Raw genomic sequence first — 27,587 nt, forward strand, 5'->3', positions numbered from 1 at the left:
GGATCCAGTCAGAATTCTAGAAATGAGCACAAAATGCAAAATAAGATTTTAATTGCAAAAATATAACCATTGGCTTTAAAAAAGATAAATATGGCTTAATACACAGCCTGAGCAAAAATTTACAAAATAACTTATTTTAAAAATGTTTCGGAGCTAATGATTAAGAAATAAATCACTACTGAAGTCAATATCTAACGCTTGAAGTTTAGAGTTAATTCAATTGATAAAAGATGGAGAAAGCTGAAATCTGATTTTATACCTCCATTTCACAATTATCTGAGAAATTAGTAGCAGGGTTAAACTGAGGGCCAAAAAGTTGAAATAAGCTCCTGCATGGAGGAGATGGCAATGTCTGCAGCTCTCACTTCTTGGTAGCAAAATAGTTAGGTAATTAGGCTTCTGATTTATCAGGAGCTTGAACTGTACACAGAAAACATGCAAAGTTTATTAACATGTGGCATTATTTGTATTTGAGAAAAAATGGAAATGCCATAATTATCCTGATGCCACCATTCCCGATCCTCCCACTCCCAACCCTATTTCTAGGCTGTGAATTATCCCTCTGAATGAAGGCCTAGAAACGCCTCTTTGAGGTAAGTGTTCAGTGTTGACTTGACTTTGCTATGGACTACAAGGTTCCAAAGACTTGGAGAAGACAGTCCAGTAACAGTAAATTTCTAGCTGTTGTTTTGTTTTTTGAGGTGTGTGAACACAAAATATATTTTGAATTTATAATTGGGACATTTAGGACAGGAAGAAGGTTCCTTATGCATTTCCTGATAGTAAATAAAAGTTAAATAAATTATTCTATTTGGCTTGGTTCCAAAAAAGACTTACCTGTTACCAAGTGAAGAATTATTGAGCATTTCTTTGTGAAGTGATAATTTGGCATGCAGTCCTCTCCAAAACATAATTGCCAAAATATTAATAAAATTGAGTTGATTTATAGGTTTCTGTAAAGCAATTCATTGAAATGCAATGGGTCTGGTCTTTTTTTAAAGTCCTATATTTGAATATTATAAAAAATATAGGATTTTGATATGTAACCAAAAATTGTTTTGTTGGATAACAAACTATGGCACAACTTAGCTACCTTAAAGCAACAGTCATTTTAGTCACATTTTCCACAAGTAAGTATGTTGGCTTTGTGTGTCTGTGAGTGTGTTTGTGTGTGTATGTGTGTGTGTGTGGTCTGGGATGGTTCAGCTAGGTTACCTAGGGCAGCCTCACCCACATGTCTGAGGCTTTAGGGGAGAGACTTGGGCCTTCCAACTCATGGTCTCTCATACTTTAAGAAACTGCCCAGGCTTGAATCCACTGTGGTGCAATAATTCTCTGAAGCAAGACCCATTGTGTGAGCATTTTTTCAGCCTCTGCTTCTGTCATGTTTGTTAATATCCCGTTGTCCAAAGTTATTCACATGCCAAACAGAAACAAGCTCCACCTCTACAACTTGTAGTTTTGCAACATATATATGCCATATATGTTCATACATATATATGTGTGTGTGCATATAGCACATTAGTATTTAAAACTACTAATGTATTTTATATATTTTCTTTTGGGATTATAACAATTTAACATATGGCATCTATATGACTATATTATATTTCGTAAACATTTCAATATTAAATGATACTTCTAACTTAGTATTGTCAATTTCTTTAGCTAAGCAATATGTTTATTACTCTTGAATATTATGTTGTCCTAGGATTATAGCTTTGTACTGAGTTGTCTTTCAGACAATTAGATTTATTGTTTGCCTGTTTGATCAGAAAAGAGAGCCTGTGGGTCATTTGATACACAGCAAATTCCATGATAATAAATTATACCTGGTCATATAAATAGAAGATTCTACTATATTTTTTAAACTATATTTATTTCAAACTTTGAAATTTTAAAAAGCAAAATGCTAGATAGAAAATGTAGTAGTGGTTTGGATTTAGGTATATTTGGACTTGAACTAGCAGTATGAGTTTATAGAATTAACTTTTTATAACATTAAAATTGCTGTCTATTAAATTGGAAATGTCTGGCAAAGGATATTCCTGTAAACTATTCTAGAAATGCTCAAAGTCATGTAATTCTAGAACCTCACTTTTTCATAGAGAGATAATCAATTCTGTTTTGGCAAAGTAATGTTCTACAGTAGATTTCTGGAAGCTATTTATCTGAATTACTAAATACAACAGAATAATAGTATAATCGAATTTCTTAAAAAGGAATTGTGTCAGAATAATAAAGTATATTATGATGAAATGTATTACTATAATCTAACAAAAATATAAAACTATGCAATTATTAAAGAGTATTCTATTTTCATTGAATGCTACTCTTAATTCAGTTTCTATCCACCCTCTGCCCCAACATACACACACTTCTATGAAGCTGACCCACTTCACATTTTTAGCAGAGGAAGGGAAGTTGTATGTGGGAGAAGTGTCAGATATAGTGTTTCTAAGTTTGTAATTTTATACTGTTTTGTCTTAATTCTAACATATTTTATGATATGTCTTCTTTTGGAGAAAAAAGGAGGAGGGCGTGTATCAGTTTGCTAGGGCTGCCATAAGGAAGTACCACAAACTAGAAGGCCCAAAACAATAGAAATGTATTTTCTCAAGGTTCTGCAGTCTAGAACTTTGACATTAAAATGATGGTAGGACCACTGTCCTCTGATAACTCTACAAGGTGATGCCTCCTTGCTTCTTCCAGCTTCTGGTAGGCCTGGGGGTTCCTTGGCTTGTGGCAGCATCAGTTCAATTTCTGTCACGTTTTCACATGAGTACTGTCTCTGTGTCTGTCTGTGTCCAAATTTTTCTCTTATAAAGCTAGCAGTCCTATTGAATTAAGGCCCGTGATAGTTCAGTATGAACTCATCTTAACCTGACTGTATCTGCAATGAACCCATTTCCAAACAAAGCTACATTCTTGGGTACCAGGGATTAAGACTTCAACACATCTTTTTAGGGGGACAGAATTCAATCCACAGCAGGACCTAAGGAAGAGCAGTGTTAAAACTTTTGGATTAATTGATACTATAGATGTTCAGTAAATAATAATTATTATTATCGTTATAGAGACATGTGTTTGGCACTTATATGGTACCAAGCTTTCTTTTAAATATTTTGTAAGCATTTACTCTTTCATTGAACTGAAATGAGAAGCCAAGGGTCTTATCCTGAAGTGATAACATACAGATTAGCAAATTCTGTTTTAGACTATAAAAGGCATTCTTATAATTAGACATTTTGTTTTTGCAATTTTTTGTTTGTTTTATTTTATTTATTTTATTTTTTTGAGAGAGTCTTGCTCTGTCACCCAGGCTGGAGTGCAGTGGCGAGATCTCAGCTCACCGCATTCTCTACCTCCCAGGCCCAAGCGATTCTTGTGCCTCAGCTTCTCAAGTAGCTGGGACTACAGGCATGTGCCACCATACCCAGCTAACCTTTTTTTTTTTTTTTTTAATAATCCATGTATTCTAAAAGTTTTTGATGTCTATGAAGTTTTGACTTGCAAAATATTCTAGTAGTTTACAAATTTCTCAGTAGGCTTATTTAAACTTTGTTTATTATTAAGAATTGAACCAGTTCCAGACACCATTACCAATGAAATCAGGCCCACCATAGCAGCTGAAGTCGACCATTTATTACATGCACTTCATTTGAGTCTTATTAATGCTGACATCTGTTCAAGTCTTCATTACCATATTACCACAACTGGTCCCTTGTCACATTTATCCTGATTCTTTGTAGCATAAACACAAAAGAGAAAAATACATTTCCAACTAATGATAAGGTTATTTATAAATGAGATATATTCAAAGAATGATTTTCCACATATTGGACACATGCTATTCATTTCTCAATTTTATTTTTACCTTTAGACAAAAAAATTTTAAATACAAAATTATAAACAAGATTTAAAATTTTATTCATGAAACTAAAAGTGTGTTTTAATACACAGTTATACAAGACAATTACTTAAGCATACATTTAAGCAATGTAATTAATAAAATATTTTCTTTGTAAGTTTGAGATATGTTACTTTTATGAATTTTGCAATAGCCTAATGAAAGAATAAAAATTATGTAATTTTTGCAATGATCATTCATTCATCATTTTTAGTAGCAACACAATTCTGTGATATATTATGGTTGTAGTAGTGGCTTTTTCAATGATGCTTTCTTAATGACACTTTAAAAATTACACTAATAGTCTCTCACGGCAAGATTGGCTGTATGTATCTTTTGTAGGCTTTATAATATCACCTGAGTCTATTATTGCCTCTGACATTTTTCTAGAGACCAGTTAACTTGTTTATATTCAAACACTGAGTGGGAAATGCCAGCATCAATCACCGTTTCTACCTGTAATGCATAGTGATAATAGCAACCACGGGTAGTAAGCACTTTGCTAAGTATTGGGCTTAAATGATTCCAGTTATTTTCCTCAATAAGACTGTATTATAGGTATTCCTATTTCCTTGAGGACAAGTGTAATAAGTAATTTTCTAGAAGTCATACTTTAGTAGATAGATTTGAAATTAGCACCCAGGATATCTGACTCCAGAATATGTCCTCCCAAGTGTGATGCTCTACCCTGCGTATCATAATGGTTCTGCCTGAAAATAATTATTACGTGCCTACCATATACTTACCTCCAACACTATTATTACTGAGTGGCCTAAGAAAGAAGGAAAAGTAGGTATCCTTTTCTTTAGGGTAGGGAAGACATACAAAGGTGAAGCTACTGAAATTAATTATAATAGCAGTATATAACATGGTGAATCCTTGTCTTGAAAATGTAGTCAAGAGATTAGGCTGAACTGGGGCTAGTTTTTCATTGAATTGGAACTTAAAAGACATACTAGAGAAAAGGAAAAGCAAAAGAAAGTCATACTGGGTGGACAAAAGGGCAAGGGCTAGACCTAAAGAGAATAAAAACAAGCATTTGAAAATCAATGAATGAAAGACACTCTACAAAAGAACTTGCTCTATTTTAGGTAGTACCTTTCAATTTTGAAATATGGTAAACTCAACAGTAGACTATAACTATTAGTAACTAAAATTATTATATCTCAAGTATTTTTTGCAAAATAGTTCAAATTATCAAAATTTTGAATTCTTTGGAGACTAAAAAATTAATAAGTTGTCAATTGACTTCATGCACAAAATGTATGTGGAGTATATACTAGCGGCATTTTTTTTTTAAGACGGAACTTTCCTCTTGTTGTCCAGGCTGGAGTGCAATGGCGCAACCTCAGCTCATTGCAACCTCCACCTCCCAGGTTCAAGATATTTTCCTGCCTCAGCCTCCTGAGTAGCTGGGATTACAGGGGTGCGCCACCATGCCCAGCTAATTTTTGTATTTTTAGTAGAGACAGGGTTTCACCATGTTGTCCAGGCTGGTCTTGAACTCCTGACCTCAAGTAATTCTTCCACCTCGACCTCCCAAAGTGCTGGGAACACAGGCGTGAGCCACTGCACCCGGCCACAGGCAGCAAATTCTTAACAAACACTATAGAATGAGCTTAATAGAAAATTTGTGTCATTACATAATTTGCATTTATGGACTGCTTCTAGAAGATGTGAAAAATAGAGGAAAGAATATGCGTAGAGGTCAAATTTTATAAATCAATGTTTTCCTAAATATACATGTATTGACTATCTCTGCTACACCAGAGAATGCTGTTTCTGCAGGACATTAACAAGGGATAAACATATAATAATTTCCATGTATAAACACATTTGAGATAGGGTGTTCAAAAATTACATAGGTTTTGTATGGTGTATCCACTGAATACTTCTAATGAGCTGAGAGATATTGGTAAAGTTAACAAGAAGAGTATAACATGCAGCATTTCTCAAAATTACTATACTACGCACTATTTTGATAGCGGGGTATGGTGACTGCATTAGAATAAATCCGCATTCTCAAGATTTTTGGGGTAAAGAGATATGTGGTCATATCCTATGAAATAACTGTGAGTCATTTAGGAAAGACTTAGACATTGTGAACCCATGTGATGTGGACCATGAGTGAATGAAAGGTTTGGAAAATGGAATATGTCATTCATAACATGAAACTTTCAGGTGAAAGATTCTCAGGAACAAAAATCTCTAAAGAATACAAGAAAAATGTTCATGAGAGAAAAATCAGTTTTAACCATTTCTCAGACCCAAAGAGCATGAAATCTACCGAATCAAGTCAGAAGTATTCTATCACCTTACCAGTTTTCTCTCCTTTCTTCCAATAATGTTCAAAACTGCAACTAGAAACTAAGGAAATAGGTGAAAAAGAGAGGGAGCAGAAGCGGGCTGCATTTCCTTTTACTGATTAATATATTTGCCAGCTATGACTCTGGGCATTCAGAAGAAGGAGAGTAAGCCTTAGCCTCAAATGGCATTGAAGCAGATTGATTCGTGTATTCATATATTAATTAATAGGTGATTATTTAATCCAAATTTTGTGTTGTGACTTAAAGAGATTGTACAACCATTTATTATCCAAAAATGAAAAGAACAGTTAATGATGTCACCAATTTTAAATTATTGGTCTGAGTTATTACCCTGAAAGTATAAATGTTAAATAAGGAAGAGTAGTATATTAGTTTTCTAGGACTGCCATAATAAAGTACGACAGACTGGGTGGCTTAAATAACAGAATTTTATTCTTTCACAGTTCTGTAGGTTACAAGTCCAAGATTAAGATGCCAGCAGGATTGGTTTCTTCTGTGGCCTCACTCCTTGGGGTGTAGACGGCTGTCTTCTCTCTGCGTCTTCACGTGGTTTTTCCTTCTGTATGTGTCTGTGTGCCTGTCCTCTTCCTATAAGGACACCAGTCATATTGAATGAGGACCCACTCATTTTAACTTTAAAGAGCCTATCTGTAATTACAGTCACATCTGATGTACTGGGGATTAGGATTTCAACACACAAATTTTGTGAGGGTGACACAACTCACCCCATGGCAGGTAGAAAGTTGCAATTTCATCAAGTCATATTCAATGCATCTGTTGCATATTGTTATATTCTCTGATATATCAAACTACTTTTGATTTTCTGGAATTAATCCAGCTTGGTTATTGAATGATTGCTCTTACGATGTATTTCTAGATTCTAATACAATTTTTAAATCTATAATCACAAGATAGATTGGCTTACTGTTTTGTTTTGAATATATTATTTAGGGTTTGTAATATTAGGCTGCCGTAAAACTAATTGTGGTTTTTGCCATGGCAAAAAGTAATTGCAGTTTTGCTCTCATGAGCATTTTTCTTGTATTCTTTAGAGATTTTTGTTCCTTTGAATGGCAAAAACTGCCATTACTTTTGCACCAACCTAATATACATTATGTTGGCAAATCTGTGGCAACACATTAGAAATCACACAGAAAATGGGTGATTTTCATAGCAAAATTGCATTAAAATAAGAAGAAATGAAAATCTTAAATAGATAAAATATTTAAAAATTGTGACATATTTACCATTTTAAAATATTCTAGGAATATGTGAGTTGTTATATATACTAACTATTAATACTCTCTGCTACAACACCCTTAAAAACCACAGTGATTAAAAAGTGTATATTAAGTAAATTCTGTGATGTTCTCATTGGGTGAGACTTTTGTGGCTCTTCTCCAAGAATTGGCTGAATTCACCCAGATATCAAGCAGGCAGGAATCAGAAAAGGAGGGTGTTTAGGGGAGATATGTCCACTCTAAACTGCCTCAGTAGCACCCCATCAGCTCAGCTCACATTTCAACTGTAAAGCACATCTCCACATGAACGGCTAATTATGGTAGTTCAGCTGTGTGTCCAAGAGAAAGAAACAAGTTTCTTGAGCAGTGAGTTGGTCCCTGCCACAGATGGGTTCACAGTTGAGTTTCAGCCAACTCTAAAAACTCTTAATTACAATGTTTTCTAAATTATTCCAAGCTAGGAAAAGAAAAATTAAGTCCTCAGTCTTTCTGACAATGAAGGATAATTTAATTTTAATTTTGACTTGATTTTAATAATCTTGACTTTTAGGCATTAAAAAAAGATGTAAAACTAAAAGCATTTTTTCAGCTATCGCATTTTGCAAAATGGTGGAGAGCTTCTTGGCTTAGGAAACAACTTCTGGAATATTTTAGATAGATAGGTGATAGATTTGATTTATATCTATATATACATATAAATCAATATAAGAAATCTCTTCATTGAAATATAGTTATACATCTTTAAATTTTTAATCAACACTTAGGGAGATGGCATGTTATTATACAAAATGTGTCCCTTTTAGGTTCAAGTCAATCTCCAAATTTCTGTTCTGTCGCTTCCCAGTTTTTTGACATTATGAGGTCACTTTGCTTACTTCACCTAAATTTTCTCACCTGTAAAATAGACATAAATATAAGAGTATCACAAGATTCATACATGATTCACATGGCATAATCTTTGAATTGACCCAGAGCAATGGACATTATAGCACGGCCATCCACACAAAGGCAGTGTTTTTTAATCATCATTAACACCTTTAACATTATATCAAATAATTTACCTTCAGTGTTTTCCCATTCTATAATCTTCAAGGCTTTTGTACAGAAAACATTGTAATTTCATACTTTGAGTATAATTACTTCATCCCCTGACCCTTTCAAAACATATAACAATGATAGACAAAATGTGAAAGAAAAAATATCCACACAACCCAGGCAAAAATAAAGCAGACAACCCCAAGGGCTAGAAATTGGACAAAAACAACAATTAGGATTGAAATTGGTTCCTACTTGGGTCAGGGAAGAGAAGTTTCAGGCAACTATGAATTGGTATCCACGGGTAACAGAACTAGAAGTAATTCCTATAAATTTGGAGATCCATTCCAGGTTTACTGCTAGAAAATAGCCTGGGGCAGAGTTTCCCAAACTGAAAGGCAGTTGCCGAGGTTCATGGTTTCTCTGGAGTGGGGGACTATAGCTAATTCCAGAAGAAGGAGGGGCTATAGCACATATCAGGGAGAGTGGAATCTGCAGGGAATATCAGAAGAAACAAAGTCTCTGGCCAGGTTCTGAGCCAAGCTTCCCTCTGGCAAGTGGCCATGTAACTATATTTCTAATGCCAATATTACCTCCAATCTGCCAGCATAAATGCTATCTTTGTATTTGAAGACAAAATTGTTAGTTGGAAGAAACTATAGAACATCTAGATAGAGAGGGTCAAAGAGAGAGAGAGAAGGAAAAGAAACAGAGTGACAAGGCAAAGGAAACAGCTCTTCAAGAAGATTTTGCAAAATAAAATTCCAAAACCCACAAGGCAAGTAAATAATTAGTTACTTTAATAAACCAAGGCAAAAAAATTAATTAGCAATTAAATAAAACAAACCTATGTTTATTTCCTCAAATGCATAAAATAATAATAATAGCATTGAGGAAGAAACAGGCATTATTAAACAGAAGCACTTACTAAGGTAGGAAAAAGAACCCAAAGAATTATTAGAAATGAAAAAAATTAAAAACCATTCAATTAGTAAACAGGGGTGGAAAAATCCCTGAACTGGTAGAATAACTAGTAGGGAGCACAGTTTAAGTGATACCTCTGGTTAAGATAACATTAAGAAATTCGTTTAGAACGCAGCCTGTACATATATAACATGAAAGAGAAGTTAATATCCAGGAAGGGTCGATTGAAAGACTTTAGCATGTTGAAAATAATATCAAGAAAATGATTAAAGAGGAGACGGAGAAATGAAGCAACCCAAAATTGATAATGGATTTGAATTTTTTTGAAATTCAAAAGCGCACAAAAAGTCTGCATGTAAATCCACATCTACCCGCACCACTGTGAAACTGCAGTGTGTATATTTGTATGTAAACTGAGAGAAAAGACATACAAATTATAAAAGTACAATGAAGAAGGCGACATCAAACTTCTCATCAAGGCTAATACACAATCGGAAGCAGTGTTCTTGTGTTCTTGTTCGTCGACATACCAAGGGAAAATCACCTCCAGCTCTGAAGTTGACATCTGCCTAAACTGTGGTTCAACAGTATAAAGAAGGAAAAACACCTTGAACAAACAAATCTTAAAGTCTCCATGACACATAGACCCACTCTGAACGAACTATTGGAGGATTTCATTAAAATGAAATATTCCTAACTGAAGTTATTGCCAAGCAATATGAATAAACAAGTGGTATATTTTAAAAAGTAGTATTTTGCAGAGAATCTTTAGAATGGCCAACTATGTAACTTTTTGGAAAAATGATTAGAATCAAGTGTTATAAATGAAACATTTCAAATACCTTAAAATTGTGAGCTGAAAATATCTGAGACAGATCTCAATCAATTTAGAGAGTTTATTTTGCCAAGGTTAAGGATGCCTCCTGACACAACCTCAGGGGTCTTGAGGACATGCACCCAAGGTAATCAGGGTACAACTTGCTTTTATGTTTTAGGAAGACATGAAACAATAATAAATATGTGTAAGATACATATTGGTTTGGTGTTGGTGGGGCTTCTGGATTCCAGATAGATAAGCACAAAAGGTTGCATTCTTTTGAGTCTTTGATCAGCTTTTCACCGAATGCACAATTTAGACTGGCTCAGTGAATCCTCATTGTTATATAAACAGTAGGGCAGAGGAAGCAATGGAATGTCTATTTGTCTCAGGTGAGCAGAGGGATGACTTTCTGTCCAGCAGCTGTGAAGATAAGCTGTCAGTTTACATTGCCAGGGTGAAACTCAACTGTTTTGTGGTTAAGATCTTGAGGCCCACAAGGAATTTCTCTGTTGGCAAATTATGAGGGAGGTATGGAGCTTTTTTTATCTTTGTAGCTATCTTACTTAGGAATAAAATAGGAAGCAGATTTGCCTTGGCTTAGTGATTTGGGGGTCTGAGTTTTTTTTATTCTTTCACAAGATCTTTATATGTTAAATGAAATTCCTAAATTAAATTAAGCATTATCACTTCTGCAACATTTTGCATTACACAACACCTGAGTGAGAAGACCTTATAAAATCCAAAGAATGCTTAGCTACCTTCAGTATACTTTTTTCTGTTTCATTTTTCTTTTTAAATTTAGCAAAGAATTCATATTGAGTTATGAGATATGTTTAAAGGAAATTATTCTCAATGATTAAGATTTATTTCTCTTCCTTAATTCTATTTAAATAAAAATGAAAAATACAAAGAAAAAATGTAAATATTTATATATGTATTTTAACTACAGATCTATTCCTGAAAGAGGGAGTTAACTATTTTTCAGAAGTCAAATTGGATTTTAAATATATTTGAATAGATGATAATTTTGGGTAATCTTATAGTCAGTCTATTAAGGAGTGAAAACTACTACTAATTTCTCACTGCTTTATATGCTAATTTTAGTTTCCATATTAAATTCTGTGAAAGTATACATGTTCTCATTTTAAAACTGTTAATTTCCTGACATTAAGAATATTTAAGTCTATATAACCACTTCTTCAGATTTTTTTCTCCCACTTTTATTTTGGCAAATTAATAAAGTAAAATTTAACTTCAGGAGGGTCATAAAAGTGACTATCATTCACCTAATAGACGAAAGTATTTTGTTTGTTTGTTTGCTTGTTTGTTTTTGATACGGAGTCTCGCTCTGTCACCCAGGCTGGAGTGCAGTGGTGCGATCTCGGCTCACTGCAAGCTCTGCCTCCTGGGTTCACGTCATTCTCCTGCCTCAGCCTCCCCAGTAGCTGGGGCTACAGGCGCCCGACACCACGGCGGGCTGATTTTTTTGTATTTTCATTAGAGACGGGGTTTCACTGTCTTAGCCAGGATGGTCTTGATCTCCTGACCTCGTGATTCGCCCGCCTCGGCCTCCCAAAGTGCTGGGATTACAAGCATGAGCCACCGCGCCCGACCGAAAGTACTTTTGAAAGGTCGTTTGCTTCTTCCAGACGAACTTGTTGGAGGTCCTCCACCCATAGTCCCCACATCAACCCCTTGATAGTAAATCAAGGATAATTGATAGATTTCAACATTTGACTTACAAAGTTTTGAGAAAATCATAAAACTAGCATACATCTTTCTCTGTTCTGTAATTGATGTTGTGAAAGAAAATAGGATCTTAGGACCTCATACTCACTATGCTAAAGGGAAAGTTAAGCTTGGGAACTGAGTCAGGCAAAAACTGTCTCTTTTTGGTTCACAGATAGCTGTAATTTCTCAGCCCTGTGTCATAGCCTCATTTTCTCTTTTCACATGTAAAATGTAGATTTACTGAAGCTTATCAGAGCCTTACAAGAATGTAACCATCTGCTTCATGGCCTATCCTCCCTCTCGCTTTTCCTCCTTGCACTTTCTCTAAATATTGATGTACCGAAAAATTCCTTTGAAAAAAACTCAGGTGACAGATGCTCCTATGATTTATATTTTTTTCCTGGATACATCCTCCCCCTTGGCTAAATAAACCCGTATAGTTTTAGACCTGCCTTAGTCACGTTTTGGTGTACGGTGTACAAATTCTGAATGGTAATGAACATATGATCTACAATTTTATTTTAGAGTGCTCTTATTTTGAGGGGCAAAGCTTGCTAATTATTTTTTCTTCTAAATTCTGATAAATAAAAATATTCACGTGGGGCTTCCAGAACTAGTTTGCTCTGTTCCTGTAACAGGTGCTATCATATCCGTTGTACTCCAGAAAACTTTCAGTATCCACATAACCTGACTGAGAACTTTTCTAGAAATGTGGAAGGATGCTCTGCAGTTAAGGCCAGCTTCAGAGGCATCTTGATTTTATTTATTTATTTATTTATTTATTTATTTATTTATTTATTTATTTGAGACGGGGTCTCTCATTCTGTCACCCAGGCTGGAGTGCAGTGGTGCCATCACGGCTCATTATAGCCTCAATCTCCTAGGATCAAGAGATCCTCTCACCTGAGCTTCCCAAGGTGCTGGGATTACAAGTGTGAGCTTCCATGCCTGGCCTTGAAATTATTAATAATGCTCTCCTTGAATTTTAATTTGTGTTTTGTAAGTTAAGTCATTGGGACAATCAAGCATGAGGGGTGGGTTGAAATGTGGGGGTTAGAGTCTTGCATGACCTACCCTGGATAGCTTCTTGGCTGCCTTTGCTTCAACCCCTCCTAATTGCTGCTGCCCTCCTCCTTGGGGAAAGTAAAGGAGGTGGTGGGGAAGGGCCATGGAGCAGGGAAGTGGAAAAGGAGGAAAGGAAGTATACATATGCATTTCACTGTTTTGCACCCCTTCCCCTAGTGTGGGCCTCAGCACACATACTGGGAGGGTTGGACATGTGCCCAGCAGCATCTCAGGACAGGTAGTGCCCAACCCCAGCCCAGGCTGTTAACTCAATGGTGGATTCATTAGGGGCCCCTTGACCACTCCCATCCAGATGCAGAGTATGTCTCAGCTGGGATGCAGCGCATTGTGGTTTTCAGGTGGTTGGATGGCAGGCCCGTGGGAAGGAGAGTTTGACTTCCCTGCCCTTGGCCAGGTCCCCACTTTTACATTATGCCCTTGGAAACAAAATGCAGGTTCAGTCACTTGCCACCTACAGAGTCCAATAACAAAGGAGAGGTCTGGTATTTCAAGACTTTTATTTCAAAACTAGCTTAGAGGAAACAGTACCGACTTCCTGTCTTAAGGGTCTTGCTTTGCTTTTGGAGCAGAAAGCAGGCACTTTTAAAAGGCACGAGAGGAAGTGAGCAGGTAGGTGGTCTGCATGCTAGCTCAGTGCCTTATCTACCAGACAATTGAGTTGGCATTTTCGTGGTCAGAAAGGGTTGTAGAGGTGGCCCAAAACTCTCCAGATGGGAGAGAGTTTTGTAGCGGGACTTTGGGTTGCAAATTGAATGTTATCTCTGGAGGCAACCTCCTGGTGTGTGACAGCCCGCTCTGGAGTTTCTAAGTCCACAGTTAAATCAACTTACCTTGTAGGGAGTGTGCTGAAGAGACAGTAAAAGGCTATAATTGTATTTCTAAAGAGCTAAGTAGGAAGTAGGGGAAAGGAGGAAAGAGGAGATAGAAAAGAGAGAAAAAATAATTAAACTAGCTCTTAGATTAATGGGGGTATTTGAGTATAGTCTGGGTCCCATGAATTATATAGCCAGCATTATCTGCAGTGAGTATATCAGCCATGGGAAGTGACTGAGTCAATCACTTTAAGATAACCCAACTTCTGGCCAGGCACTGTGGCTCACACCTGTAATCCCAGCACTTTGGGAGGTCGAGGCAGGTGGATCACGAGGTCAGGAGATCAAGATCATCAAAAATTAGCAAAATACAAAAATAAAATCAGCAAATACAAAAAAAAAAGAAAAGAAAACCCAACTTCCTTGCCTTTAGGTAGATTATTCCAAGACATGAGTTTTACAATGTTTCTCAGAGCTCTCCCCACCCAATTAAGTTTATTGTGGTAACTGGCTTGATAAAAAAAAAAAAAAAAAAAAACGCTGTATTGAGTGTACTCATCTGTTTTCACACCACTGATAAAGATATGCCTGAGACTGGGTATTTTATAAAGAAAAAAAGCTTTAATGGACTCACAGTTCCACATTTTTCCTTACAATAATGGCAGAAGGTAAAAGACACATCTCACATGGCAGCAAGCCAGAGAAAATGAGAGCCAAGTGAAAGGGAAAACCCCTTATAAAGCCATCAGATCTCATGAGACTTATTCACCACCATGAGTACAGTATGGGGGAAACCACCCCCATGATTCTATTATCTCCCACCGGGTCCCTCCCACAACATGTGGGAATTATGGGAGCTACAATTCAAGATGAGATTTGGGTGAGGACACAGCCAAGTTTCTTTTACATGATGTTGCTTTAAAATGCCATTATAATTACTTTGTATTATTCCCCATCACCTGTATCTCACTACCACACTTCCATGGATTGTTATGTTACACAGTGTTTAAGAGATGTCTGGCTAAACAAAACCCACTACATGTTTGAATTCCAGGCATTTTGATATTTGTTTGAGAGATATAAAAAGCCTTTTAAAAATTAGGGCTGTTACTGAAAATCTGGGAAATTTGGTAACTCTATAAAAGTATATATATATATATATATATATATTATATATATATATATATAATTTTTCAAAGAATTATAAACATCAAAAACACTTCTGTTGGGAGGCCGAGGTGGGTGGATCACAAGGTCAGGAGTTTGAGACCAGCCTGACCAACATGGTGAAACCCCATCTCTACTAAAAATACAAAAATTAGCAGGGTGTGGTAGCACACACCTGTAATACCAGCTTCTCAGGAGGCTGAGGCAGGAGAATTGCTTGAATCCAGGAGGCGGAGGTTGCAGTGAGCCGAGAATGCACCACTGCACTCCAGCCTGAGTGACAGAGCCAGACTCTGTCTCAAAAAAAAAAAAAAAAACACTTATGTCCAATTGGAAAATTGGTATCTTTGGCACATATGATAGTTTCACTCGCGTCCATGTGAAGAGACCACCAAACAGGCTTTGTGTGAGCAATAAAGCTGTTTATTTCACCTGGGTGCAGGTGGGCTGAGTCCGAAAAGAGAGTCAGAGAAGGGAGATAAGGGTGGGGCCGTTTTATAGGATTTGGGTAGATAAAGGAAAATTACAGTCAAAGGGGGGTGTTCTCTGGCGGGCAGAGTGAGGGTCACAAGGTGCTCAGTAGGGGAGCTTTTGAGCCAGGATGACCCAGGAGAAGGAATTTCACAAGACAATGTCATCAGTTAAGGCAGGAACCCACCATCTGGATGTGTATGTGCAGGTCACAGGGGATATGATGGCTTAGCTTGGGCTCAGAGGCCTGACATTCTTGTCTTCTTATATTAATAAGAAAAATAAAATGAAATAGTGGTAAAGTGTTGGGATGGTGAAAATTTTGGGGGGTGGTATGGAGAGATAATGGGCGATGTTTCTCAGGGCTGCTTCGAGCGGGATTAGGGGTGGTGTGGGAACCTAGAGTGGGAGAGATTAAGCTGAAGGAAGATTTTGTGGTAAGGGGTGATCTTGTGGGGTTGTTAGAGAAACATTTATTGTGTAGAATTATTGGTGATGGCCTGGATACCATTTTGTATGAATTGAAAAACTAAACGGAATAAGAGAAGGAGAAAAACAGGTATAAAAGGTCTAAGAATTGGGAGGACCCGGGACATCTAATTAGAGAGTGCCTAAGGAGATTCAGCATAGTCCTGCCAGCAAAGATTATTTATTTACTTCAAGAGTTAAGAGTGGCAGTTTGGGGATAGCACCAGGAGATATCAGCTGTGATGGCTTGGAGAAACAGTGTAAATCGGCAGTGTAAACAAGAGCAGGGCATGTGTGAGTAGTTGAGAACGGTGAATAGGAGTATGACTAGACAGAAGATAGTAGGGATGACAAGTTTTTTGGGGCACAGTCTAAGTTGTTCTGGTGTCTGGAATGAGACTGGGGCCTAATAAAAAGGAGCGTCTATACAGGAGCTCAAATGGGCTGTACCCTGTAGCATTCTGAGGACAGGCCTGACTTCTGGGAAGGGAAAGTGGTAAAAGTATTGTCCAGTCTTTTTTAAGTTGGTGGCTGAGCTTGGTATGGTGTGTTTTTAAAAGACCTTTAGTCCGTTCTACTTTTCCTGAAGACAGGACCGTAAGGGATATAAAGGTTTGACTGAATACTAAGAGCCTGAAAAACTGCTTGGCTGATTTGACTAATAAAGTCCGGTCTGTTATCAGACTGTATAGAGGTGGGAAGGCTAAACTGAGGAATTATGTCTGACAGAAGGGAAGAAATGACTGCGGTGGCCATCTCAGACGCTGTAAGAAAGGCCTCTACCCAACCAGTGAAAGTGTCTACCCAGACTAAGAGGTATTTTAGTTTTCTGACTTGGGGCATGTTGAGTAAAGCCGATTTGCCAGTCCTGGGTGGGGGCAAATCCCCGAGTTTGATGTGTAGGGAAGGGAAGGGGCCTGAATAATCCCTGAGGAGTAGTAGAATAGCAGATGGAACACTGAGAAGTTATTTCCTTGAGGATAGATTTCCACGATGGAAAGGAAATGAGAGGTTCTAAGAGGCGGGCTAGTGGCTTGTGCTATAGCATAGCTTGTCTTTGCTGGTGTGTGGCAATTAGGCCTGGTGGAACTGCCATCAATAAATCAAGCGTGATCAGGGTGAGGAACAGGAAAGAAGGAAATATGGGGAAATGGGGTGAATGTCAGGCGGATCAGAGAGATACAGTCATGGGGGTCAGGTGTGGTATCAGGAATAATGTGGGAGTCGGGATTAAAGTCCAGGCCAGGAACAATGGTAATTGTGGGACTTAACAAAGAGTGAGTACAGCTGAAGGAGCCGGGAAGCAGAAAGTATATGCGTCTGGTATGAGGAAGAAAATAGATTTTGGAAGTTATGAGAAATGTAGAGAGTGAGTTGAGCATAGTTCGTGTTTTTTAGGGCCTCTAAAAGTATTAAAGCAGTGGCAGCCACTGCACACAGACATGAGGGCTAGGCTAAAATAGTAGGTCAAGTTGTTTGGACAGAAAGGCTACAGGGTGCGGTCCTGGCTCTTGTGTAAGAATTCTGACCACACTAAGCATGCCTAGGAAGGAAAGGAGTTGTTGTTTTGTAAGGGATTGACGTTTGGGAGATTAATCAGCCACAATCAGCAGGGAGAGCACGTGTGTTTTTATGAGTATTATGCCAAGATACATAACAGATGTGGATGAAATTTGGGCTTGACTGAAGTAATAGGGGCTGTCTGTGAAGCTTTGCAGCAGTACAGCCCAGGTAATTTGCTGAGCCTAATGGGTGTCAGGGTCAGTCTAAGTGAAAGCGAAGAGAGGCTGGGATGAAGGGTGCAAAGGAATAGTAAAGAAAGCATGTTTGAGATCCAGAACAGAATAGTGGATTGTGGAGGGAGGTATTGAGGATAGGAGAGTATACGGGTTTGGCACCACGGGGTGGATAGGCAAAACAATTTGGCTGATAAGGTGCAGATTCTGAACTAACCTGTAAGCCTTGCCTGGTTTTAGGACAGGTAAAATGGGGGAATGGTAAGGAGAGTTTATAGGCTTTAAAAGGCCATGCTGTAACAGGTGAGTGATAACAGGCTTTAATATTTTCAAAGCGTGCAGTGGGATGGGATATTGGCATTGAGCCAGGTAAGAGTGATTAGGTTTTAATAGGATGGTAAGGGGTGCATGATCGGTCGCTAAGGAGGGAGTAGAGATGTCTTATACTTGTGGGTTAAGGTGGGGAGACACAAGGGGAGGATGTGAAGGAGGCTTTGAACTGGGGGAAAAGGTGGCAATGAGGTGTGGCTGTAGCCTAGGAATAGTCAGGGAAGCAGATAATTTAGTTAAAGTGTCTCGGCCTAATAAGGGAACTGGGCAGGTGGGGATAACTAAAAAGGAGTGCTTAAAAGAGTATTGTCAAAGTTGGCACCAGAGTTGGGGAGTTTTAAGAGGTTTAGAAGCCTGGCCGTCAATAGCACAACAGTTATGGAAGCAAGGGAAACAGGCCCTTGAAAATAAGGTAATATGGAGTGAGTAGCCTCCGTATTGATTAAGAAGGGGACGGACTTACTTTCCACTGTGAGAGTTACTCAAAACTTGGTGTCCTGATGGTCTAGGGGGCTTCCGAGGCGATCGGGCAGTGTCAGTCTTCAGCCACGAAGCCGAGAAGATCTGGGAAGGAGTCAGTCAGAGAGCCTTGGGCCAGCATTCCAGAGGCTCTGGGAGTGGCTGCCAGGTGAGTTGAACAGTCTGATTTTCAGTGGGGTCCTGCACAGATGGGATACGGCTTAGGAGGAATCCTGGGCTGTGGGCATTCCTTGGCCCAGTGGCCAGATTTCCGGCACTTGTAGCAAACTCCTGGGAGAGGAGGTTCTGGAGGAACCCCTGGCAGCTGCGGTTCAGGCATTTGGAGTTCTTGTGTGCTGGAAATGTGGCTGGGGTTTGTCTCACAGTGGAGGCAAGGAATTGCAACTCAGAAATACATTGCTACTTGGCTGCCTCTACTCTATTATTGCACATCTTGAAGGCGATGTTAATTAAGTCCTGTTGTGGGGTTTGAGGTCTGGAATTTAATTTTTGGAGTTTTATTTAATGTTAGGAGCGGATTGGGTAATAAAATGTATATTGAGAATAAGACGGCCTTTTGACCTTTTAAGGTCTAGGGCTGTAAAGCATCTCAGGGTTGCTGCCGAACGAGCCATGAACTGGGCTGGGTTTTTCATATTTGATGAAAAAGAGCCTAAACGCTATCTGATTTGGGATAAAGAAAAAGGAGCATTAACTTTGACTATGCCTTTAGCTCCAGCCACCTTTTTAAGAGTAAATTGCTGGGCAGGTGGGGGAGGGCTAGTCACGGAATGAAACTGTAAGCTGGACCAGGTGTGAGGAGGGGAGGTGATAAAAGGATTATAGGGTGGAGGAGGGGAGGCTAAGGAAGAATTGGGACCTAGCTCGGCCTAGTGAGGAGCAGCCTGGGAGGAGGCTTATAACATTATCTACATGGAATTTAACCTCTTACCCAGACAGTAAATTTACTTCCTTTTGTTTATAATCTTCATGTGTTTTATTGACAAACATTTGCATAAAAATTAGCTAAAATTTATCAAGTGCATACCGTGTATTGGGCAGCCTTCTAAGTACTTCATATTTATTAATTCACTTATTTTTTTCAACACTCATTTATTAAATAATCCTCATTTTACAGTTGAAGAAAGTGAACTCAAGAGAAAGAAATTGGGTAGTTAAGTAATCTACACAGTCACATAACAGTAAGAGGCAGAAACAGAATGTGAACCCAAACAGTGGGTTTCAGAGGTGCCTTCTTAATCAATTTATTATTCTGATACTTTGTATTATTCTGATACTTTATATCAGAAAATGAAGAAAAAGAGAAAGTGACCCTAATGGTCTTAAGTGTTTAGTTCATCCTTGCATTCCCTATCACACGATAGTAGTAAAAAAACATTTTTAAAGTTATTTTAACTATGAGCATGCATACAAAAATTCTAGGTTAATGGATGGATGGAATGCAATGATTATACAAACTAAAAAGTCAAGAAATGTAGTTCATAGGAGTAAAACTTAAAAAGAGAAACAATGCATCTTTTATAAAGCATTTAATGTTACACAAACAGGAAATTAATAGAATTTGATAAAGCTGACGTATGATATCTACTGGAAATTTGAAAGCAAATATTGTTTTAAATGTTGCTGTAAATGTTGAAATAAGCTTGTTAATTAAATGGCTTCTGTTCAACAAGCTCTGGCTGTCTTGGCCTATGCAATACAAGAAGAAAATAAAACAGGAGATATGCAGATTGGAAAAAAGCATCAGAATTTTCTGCCAAGCTTATGACTATCGATGTAGAAAACCAAAGGAGTTCTCATCTACACTCATGGAACTGAGAGACTTCAGCAATGTTGCTACTCATAAGAGCCACATGAAAAAATTAATAACCTTCCAAAAGATCAATGAAAAAACAATCAAGATACGTAATTGAAAGAAACATTTCTCTTGTAACAACAGCAAAAGACATTGGATAGTCATAGACCTTTAAGAAAAGATGTGTAAGATCTATGAGGATTAGTGAAGGTTTCACAGGAAGACCTAAATTAAGGTGAGGTATGAATAGGAAGGTGTTAAAGCAAGAATATAAATTTTCCAAAATGTATGCCAAAAATTATTTTCTGAAATATTTCCCAAATCTCACAGTTCAATTAAGTGCCAATCAAAATCATATCAAGATTTTTTTCTGTGGTGATTTTTTAAAACTTAATTTGAAGTGTCGTTAACAGAGAGTAAGTATACAAAAATAGTCAAGAGAAACCTAAAAAACAGAAGAAGGAATGAATCAATCTAACAAATATCAAGACTTTTTACATAGCTACCTTAATTAATAGAGTGCAGTATTTGTGTAAAAAGAAGCCATTATTTCAGTGGATTATCACTTCAAAGCCCAAAGGCAAAGGAAAGAATACTTGAGAAATTAGTATGTGAGAGGATTGATTATCAGTTTCTAGTTATTTCTAATCTATAAGTAGACCAGAAGTTGAGTTTGATTATATGTGTGTGTGTGTATATATATATATATATATACACACATATATATATATGATTATGTATATTACATATTTGAGCAAAATTTGCTACTATGGTTATATTTTTAGTGAATATCTGAGGAAATAAATAATTAAAATCCAATAAAATAGCAATTCAATCTTATGTCAATAAGTAACTGTGTAATTGTCAAATAAAAAAATCCATAAAATGAACATTGTTAACAACTAATACAAGACCAGCTCTTGAGTAGACCATGAAGTGTGACTAATCAACAATTATGGCAAAGTTTTTTCTCTTTTGTGAGAATGAATTACAATGTTTTCCTTACAGCTTTTTGAATCAGATATTATGGCTCTGAAAGCAAATTTAATTTTCATCGCAATTCATGACTCAGATATCTTTTCAGTGGAAAGCAGTGAATTGGCTGCCAATTAGATTGATGCTACTTGAATCTGCATGCATGTTCTTGAAATAATCCTAAAAGAATTCAATTCAACTTGCTGACAAAAGAACTGATCTATACTGCTGGTTTTTTTTTTCTTTTTATTCATCCTATTATGTTCCCTAATCCTGAGTAGATTTTTTACTAGGAATGAATGAAGTTTGATTCAGTCCCAATTACAGAGGCCATTCAGTTAATTACCCTCATGTTATCCATATAATGTACACCTATATAAATGAAAGTCACTTTTCTCTGAAGTCTCAAGTCTATGAATTTCTTATGGGACCAGTGCAGAACAGGTAATATTGCAATTATAATTGGATACATATGCTTGTAATTACATTGCCCCACTCAGATCTTACTCTACCTAGTATCTGATAAAACTGATAGTTGGGAAAATGAGAAATAGAATTCTGATTCGGTCTGTAATGCAGATTTATTTCTTGAGAGCTACAAAAGTGATTTCTCAAAAGACAACTGCTATATTTTTAAAAATAAAATCTTGCAGTAAACAAGTTTCCTAAGAGAGTATATCTCTTATTCTAGAGAAAATAATTCATTGTTTTAGAAACTAGAAAGCCTAAGTAGCCTAGGGTTTCAAAGAACATAAGTTGAAATAAATTGACCTCATTATAAATAATGACCTTTCCTAACAGAGCATGTTGGTGAGTATCTGTATGTGCAGAAGAGTCTTAAGAAAATGATTGGTGAGTAGCAATCTCATACTATGCCTTCGGACACTCATTTCTTTTAATTTTCATCTACTTCTTACATTTCACTGTTTTTCCAAGCTCATGCTAAATTTCTCAGAGTTGCTTCTTTGTTTTGCTCTGACTCATTGCAGTTTCTTTGTGTTACATACATCCTTTAAGTCCCCCCTTGAGATGGTAATAATCTGTTTTCGTCTCTGCCAACTCCCTCCCCAACAACACGGCATATTTAATTGTAACTTCAGGAGGCACAATTATTCTTACTATAGAATTCAAACAATGGAATGGGTAAACACATATAAGATGATGAGAGTCAGAATAAGTATATATAAGAGAAAAATAGTTCATATGTTGTCACATGTGCTATTGTGACAATACAATAGTGTTGTGTATGGAAAGCAAGGATCTTCTCCCAATATCTACAGGCTTATTATGTGATAAGTGATATTCTTTCTGTGGATGAAGAGACAGAACCAGAAAATATTGGCAATGCTAACAGGACACATGTTAGTTCAACTGTATGGAGAACTTCCTGCCAGGCAATGGGATGAGTTAACTAAGGACAACGGAGCTGTGTCATGCTAATGATTATCTGAGGAGTGTGAAGTTTACCCTATTGTCAATGGACAGCTAAGAAATAGAGGAATAACTTTTTAATAATAGATCAATTCTGTTCTTGCCAAATGAATATTTAGCCAAATGATGAATTCAGCATCCATTTGGTTTAGATAAAACAATGTACTTAGAGTAGAGGACTGAAAAATATGGCAGATGATTTGGAAGAGATGCACACGTGAGTATGGCCCATGTAGAGGTCATAGTTAGTATTATGAAAGAAAAGTTAATGGGTCTTACAGTATGAAAGAAGGCAAAAAAGGAGAGTGCTGGGAGCATGGAAAACTTGGAGAAAGACATTATATATATATACATATATATGTATACATATATGTAATATAAAGACATTACACACACATGTGGAGTAAAAATGCAATAGAAAATAAGACAGATGAACATTAAATAAACTAAAATACTTTTATGACAGATGAGAAAATTGTATAACGTAAGTGCTGGGGTTGGAGGACAAAATTTTGTTCCTGGGATTAAAGAATGCTGGTGAATTGAAAAGATCAAGAAGTAATAAAAGCAGTGTCTTCATCCCTTTATATTGTTATGTCATTGAACTCTCTTATGGTTTGAGTAGAAGATTACAAGTGTATTGCCCCTTTGTTTTTCTCAATGAATTTTTATAGAAGTATGATGATTGAAACTACCAGTATCAATCAAGATAGTCTAGGATATGGAATGATAACAGCCAACTGTAGCACATCAGTGATTTCAAACCACACCCAGACTGTTGGAGCAGCCCCTCAAACATTGCTAATACTGGAACAGAAAGCTCTGTGTGGTCTTAATTGGCAATTAAATGAGCCAGCCTGGAAATGACATGAGTCAGGTCAAGTGTACCCAAAACTGATTGACCTGATAGATATTTAATGGTTGTTTATTCTCAAGTAGTGAGGATATCCTACCCATTCACTAGCTAGATCAGAGCTGTGTCCTAATAAACATGGGTACTCTACACACATATTAAAAAACACTTATTGCTTAGAAGGGTATGATGGACTTGGGGACTTAGAGAGGAAGGTTGGGAGGAGGATGAGAGATGAAAGACTACACACTGGGTACATTGTACACTGTTCGAGTGATGGGCACACTAAAATCTCAGAAATCACCAGTAAAGAACATATCCATGTAACCAAACTCACCTTTACTCCCTAAACTATTGGAATAAAAACAAAACAGTTGTTGGTTTTGTTGCTGTGTTATTGCTATTGCAATACAAAATATGAAAAAAAAAGAGCCAGGAATATCTAAGTCAGTTAAAAATAGTTTATTCATACTCCCAGAAAACTCAGAGGCCATAAAATAAATAGTTGGAAGCAAAAAAACTAGAATTGGAGAGAATTAGAGTGAAGAAATTTGCAACAAGGAAAATAATGCCAGCAACGCAACTAATTATTTATGTGAAAAAATATTTCCAAAATATCAACTACACATTTAAAAAGTGACAAATAACCTAAACAATCATTTAATTAAAATGATAAATGATCAAATAAGACATAAAAATAAACTCTCTAGAAATAGATACAAAAAATGGAAAGACTTAGAAACTGTTCTTATAAAATTCATAAAATTATAGAAAATTATTCCTATTTTTATTAAAACAATAGTAAAATGCATATTATTATATATGCTGATGGGATTGTAATCCGAAAAAAGTGTTTTATGAGACATTTTGTTCATAGAAATTAATTATAATGAGATGGTGTTAAATAGAAAGAACATCAACCATAAAGAGAGGTTGCCTAAATTTGAAATCAGATCATAACATTCACCACTTCTGGATGAAAACTTTACATTTTAACCATTTAAATATTTATTTGTTTCCATCCATCTCCTAGAAATTAAAAACATACCTAACACTGAGCAAAAGATGCAGCCTAATGAGGTTCAGTGAAGCATTGTTTATTTTACCGAAACTGAAGAAAACATATAATAAATTATTCTGTACAGAATTTGCCACACAAAAAATTAACGTATCTCCATAATGTAATGAATGCAATATATTTTTTAATGTATTCATCTGAAAAGATATTTAATATATTATTATGTGGCAAAAACCAGTGAAAAAAGAGTATGTGCAGTCTTTCCCACTTTTAGAAAGAATACATTAGTATAAGAACAAATAAACACAAAAATATACAAACATTAGAGCAGTTTCCTTTGGCAGATGCAATTATGAAGGAATTTTACCTTAGTATTCATTTTAAATATTTTAATAAATAACCTTAAATTACTTTTATGATAAAAAATAGAACTGTAGCAATAGAAGCTGATGGATTCATTTAAAGTATATTCCAAAATATTATGTTGGTAGTAGGATAACAACTTAGAAAAGTCCATGTACCATGTGCTACACATTACAGTTTTAAAGTGCCTTTAGTAACATCTGACAAAAGTTGATAATATAACACTTAACGACCATTGTACAGAATAAAGAGCCAATATTACTGATAAAGGCATATTACCCACAATTGGGGCATGAAATTTTCATTTTCCATTAAGATTCATTTTATACAGGTCCTCTAAATGGCCTCTTACGAGCCCATTCCTGCTGTCATCCTGCCCACTTGCTTATATAAACAGAAATTTAACAGCCCATATTCTTGAATCAGTACACTTAACATTAAGTGGGTGCTTCTCTGAAATAGTGATACACATGTTTATTAGGAAATATGATGATATTTATCATTTAATGTCATGCTTTATTTTGTATATGGAAAATTCTGTAAAGTGGAAGCAATTTCCAAATGCATAAATTATTTTCTAATGTGCATTTCAAAAGCAGTAGCTCCATTTTCCGAGTTTTAAATCTGAACAAGAACAATTCTATTTGCCCTTGATCTATATTGCATTGTATTGATGTGATATTTCATGGACCATTATTTTATAAATCAGATTTCTAACATACTTAGGACCTAAGTTATGTCAATACCTCCAATCAACTACTATTATCCTATTTTCATATTTGCAATATATTTATAATAACTTCTTAGTAGAGGTAGCTAAAATTATAATTAAAAGCAAGACTGTGTGTTTGTCACAGGAGAAGAATGTTAAAAGATGCTGTTACTATTAGGATTATTAATAATGCTATTATTTTACTATTATTATATTCTTCAAAGCAGAGGTGTCCCATCTTTTTGCTTCCCTGGGCCACATTCGAGGAAGAAACATTCTCTTGGGCCACACATAATATATACTAAGAATAGCTGACGAGCAAAAAAAGAAAAAAAAAAAACTCACAATGTCTTAAGAAAGTCTACCCACTATGTGTTGGGCTGCATTCAAAGCTGTCCTGGATCGCATGCAGCCCATGGGCCACGGGTTGAACAAGCTTGCTTTAAAGTAATAGCGTAGTGCCTAATAAACACCTAGATATATTTCTCTCAGATAATTACTAGTGAAGTTTATAGAACTAGATCTGAATTTTGAAACTTGTCTCTGATTGGACAGAGGCATAACAAGCAACATTCTTTGCCATCTGTAAGTAACTACAGTTCTTAGTTATCCAAGTGTTGGAATTGGGGCAGGCAACAGAAAGAACACTGTATTTGTCTGCAGAATACTCTTGATTATCTCTTCAAGGAAAGGAGACTTGGAATAGGTCTTGTCTCCTTCATGTAAGTGTGCTCTTTGAAAAACATATTTGAACTTGCACGCAAATGACTTTCAGAGAGTTTGCAACCTGGTAGAGCAAACCATGCTTTGTTGACCTGGATCAAGACTCCCAGAAGAGGGGCAACTTCCCTAGCTCCATGCGAATCAGCTTTTACCACTTCTTGGATTCTAATATCCATGATTTGTTGAACACAGCAAATATCAACCCATCAAAGTTACTTTATGAAGAGAAGCACCCATTCTGCTTGATTTACGATGGGGTTATGTCCTGATAAACCCATCGTAAGTTGAAACTATTGTAGGTAGAAAATGAATTTAATATACCCAACCTGTTGAGCATCATAGCTTACCCTTAAACATGTTCAGAGCACTCATATTAGCCTACTGTTGGGCATAATCATCTAATGCAAAGCCTATTTTATAATAAAGTGTTGACTATCTTGTGTGATTTATTGAAAGTAAAAGATAAAATGGTTGTATGGATACTCAAAGCATCATCCATAAAGTTTTAAAAAATCATTAAGTCACACCATGGTAAGTCAGAGACCATCTGTAGTAGACTTTCTTTCATAAGGAATACAAGTAATAGCCCAAATAAACATCTTAAGGAAAGAACATAAAAGTCTGGGGAGAGGGGTAGTTATTGGGAGTGGGGAACATGAAAAAGAGAGAGAGAGACAGATATCAGAGCCATTTTTCCAGGCTCTTAAAGATTGTCACAGGGCAGGACCTTCAGGGAGAAAAAGTTAGGAACGTGTTTCCACACTAACATCCTTGCTAACATTAACTCCCACAGGAGTATTCAGAAAGCTCAGTGGTGCCTCTTACTCTTATATGATGTTTTAATTATGTTTATATATCATCCAGCGTTTTGGGAGGCAGAGAAGAGGCTGGCCACATCTTACTGTAGCATGGGTTCTTATCCTGTGCCTCTTTTACCCCATTAGATATTAAAGTGAAGTTGCTTCACATGTTGTATGTGGATGACTGAACAGAAAACAAATCATGAGCAATGCTAAGCTTTAGTAATTACTGATCATAACTTTAATTGCCACTCAGTTGCATCTAGAAATAGGTGTCATTTAGTCCATCTATTAAGTTTCTCCAGGAAAACAGAACCAACAGAATGTGTTTACATATAAAGAAAGAGAGATCTATTTTAAGAAATTGGTTCATGTGACT

At 36.5% G+C, this 27,587-nt stretch overlaps 1 protein-coding gene and 1 long non-coding RNA gene across 2 annotated transcripts in view; one reads left to right on the plus strand and one right to left on the minus strand.

Moving 5' to 3' along the window:
* GALNTL6 (polypeptide N-acetylgalactosaminyltransferase like 6) overlaps positions 1 to 27,587 on the plus strand; it is a 1,233,993-nt gene that overhangs the window by 157,691 nt on the left and 1,048,715 nt on the right. The gene's annotated exons all lie outside the window — the stretch shown is intronic.
* LOC129533143 (uncharacterized) overlaps positions 8,271 to 27,587 on the minus strand; it is a 52,383-nt gene continuing 33,066 nt past the window's right edge. The window contains exons 2-3 of the long non-coding RNA XR_008679183.2: positions 18,522 to 18,718; positions 8,271 to 8,372 (exon numbers count right to left, since the gene is read on the minus strand). This is a non-coding gene — a long non-coding RNA (uncharacterized lncRNA). The remainder of the gene's footprint in view (positions 8,373 to 18,521; positions 18,719 to 27,587) is intronic.

Source organism: Gorilla gorilla, chromosome 3 (genome assembly GCF_029281585.2).
Source record: "Gorilla gorilla gorilla isolate KB3781 chromosome 3, NHGRI_mGorGor1-v2.1_pri, whole genome shotgun sequence".
Lineage (NCBI taxonomy): Eukaryota > Metazoa > Chordata > Mammalia > Primates > Hominidae > Gorilla > Gorilla gorilla.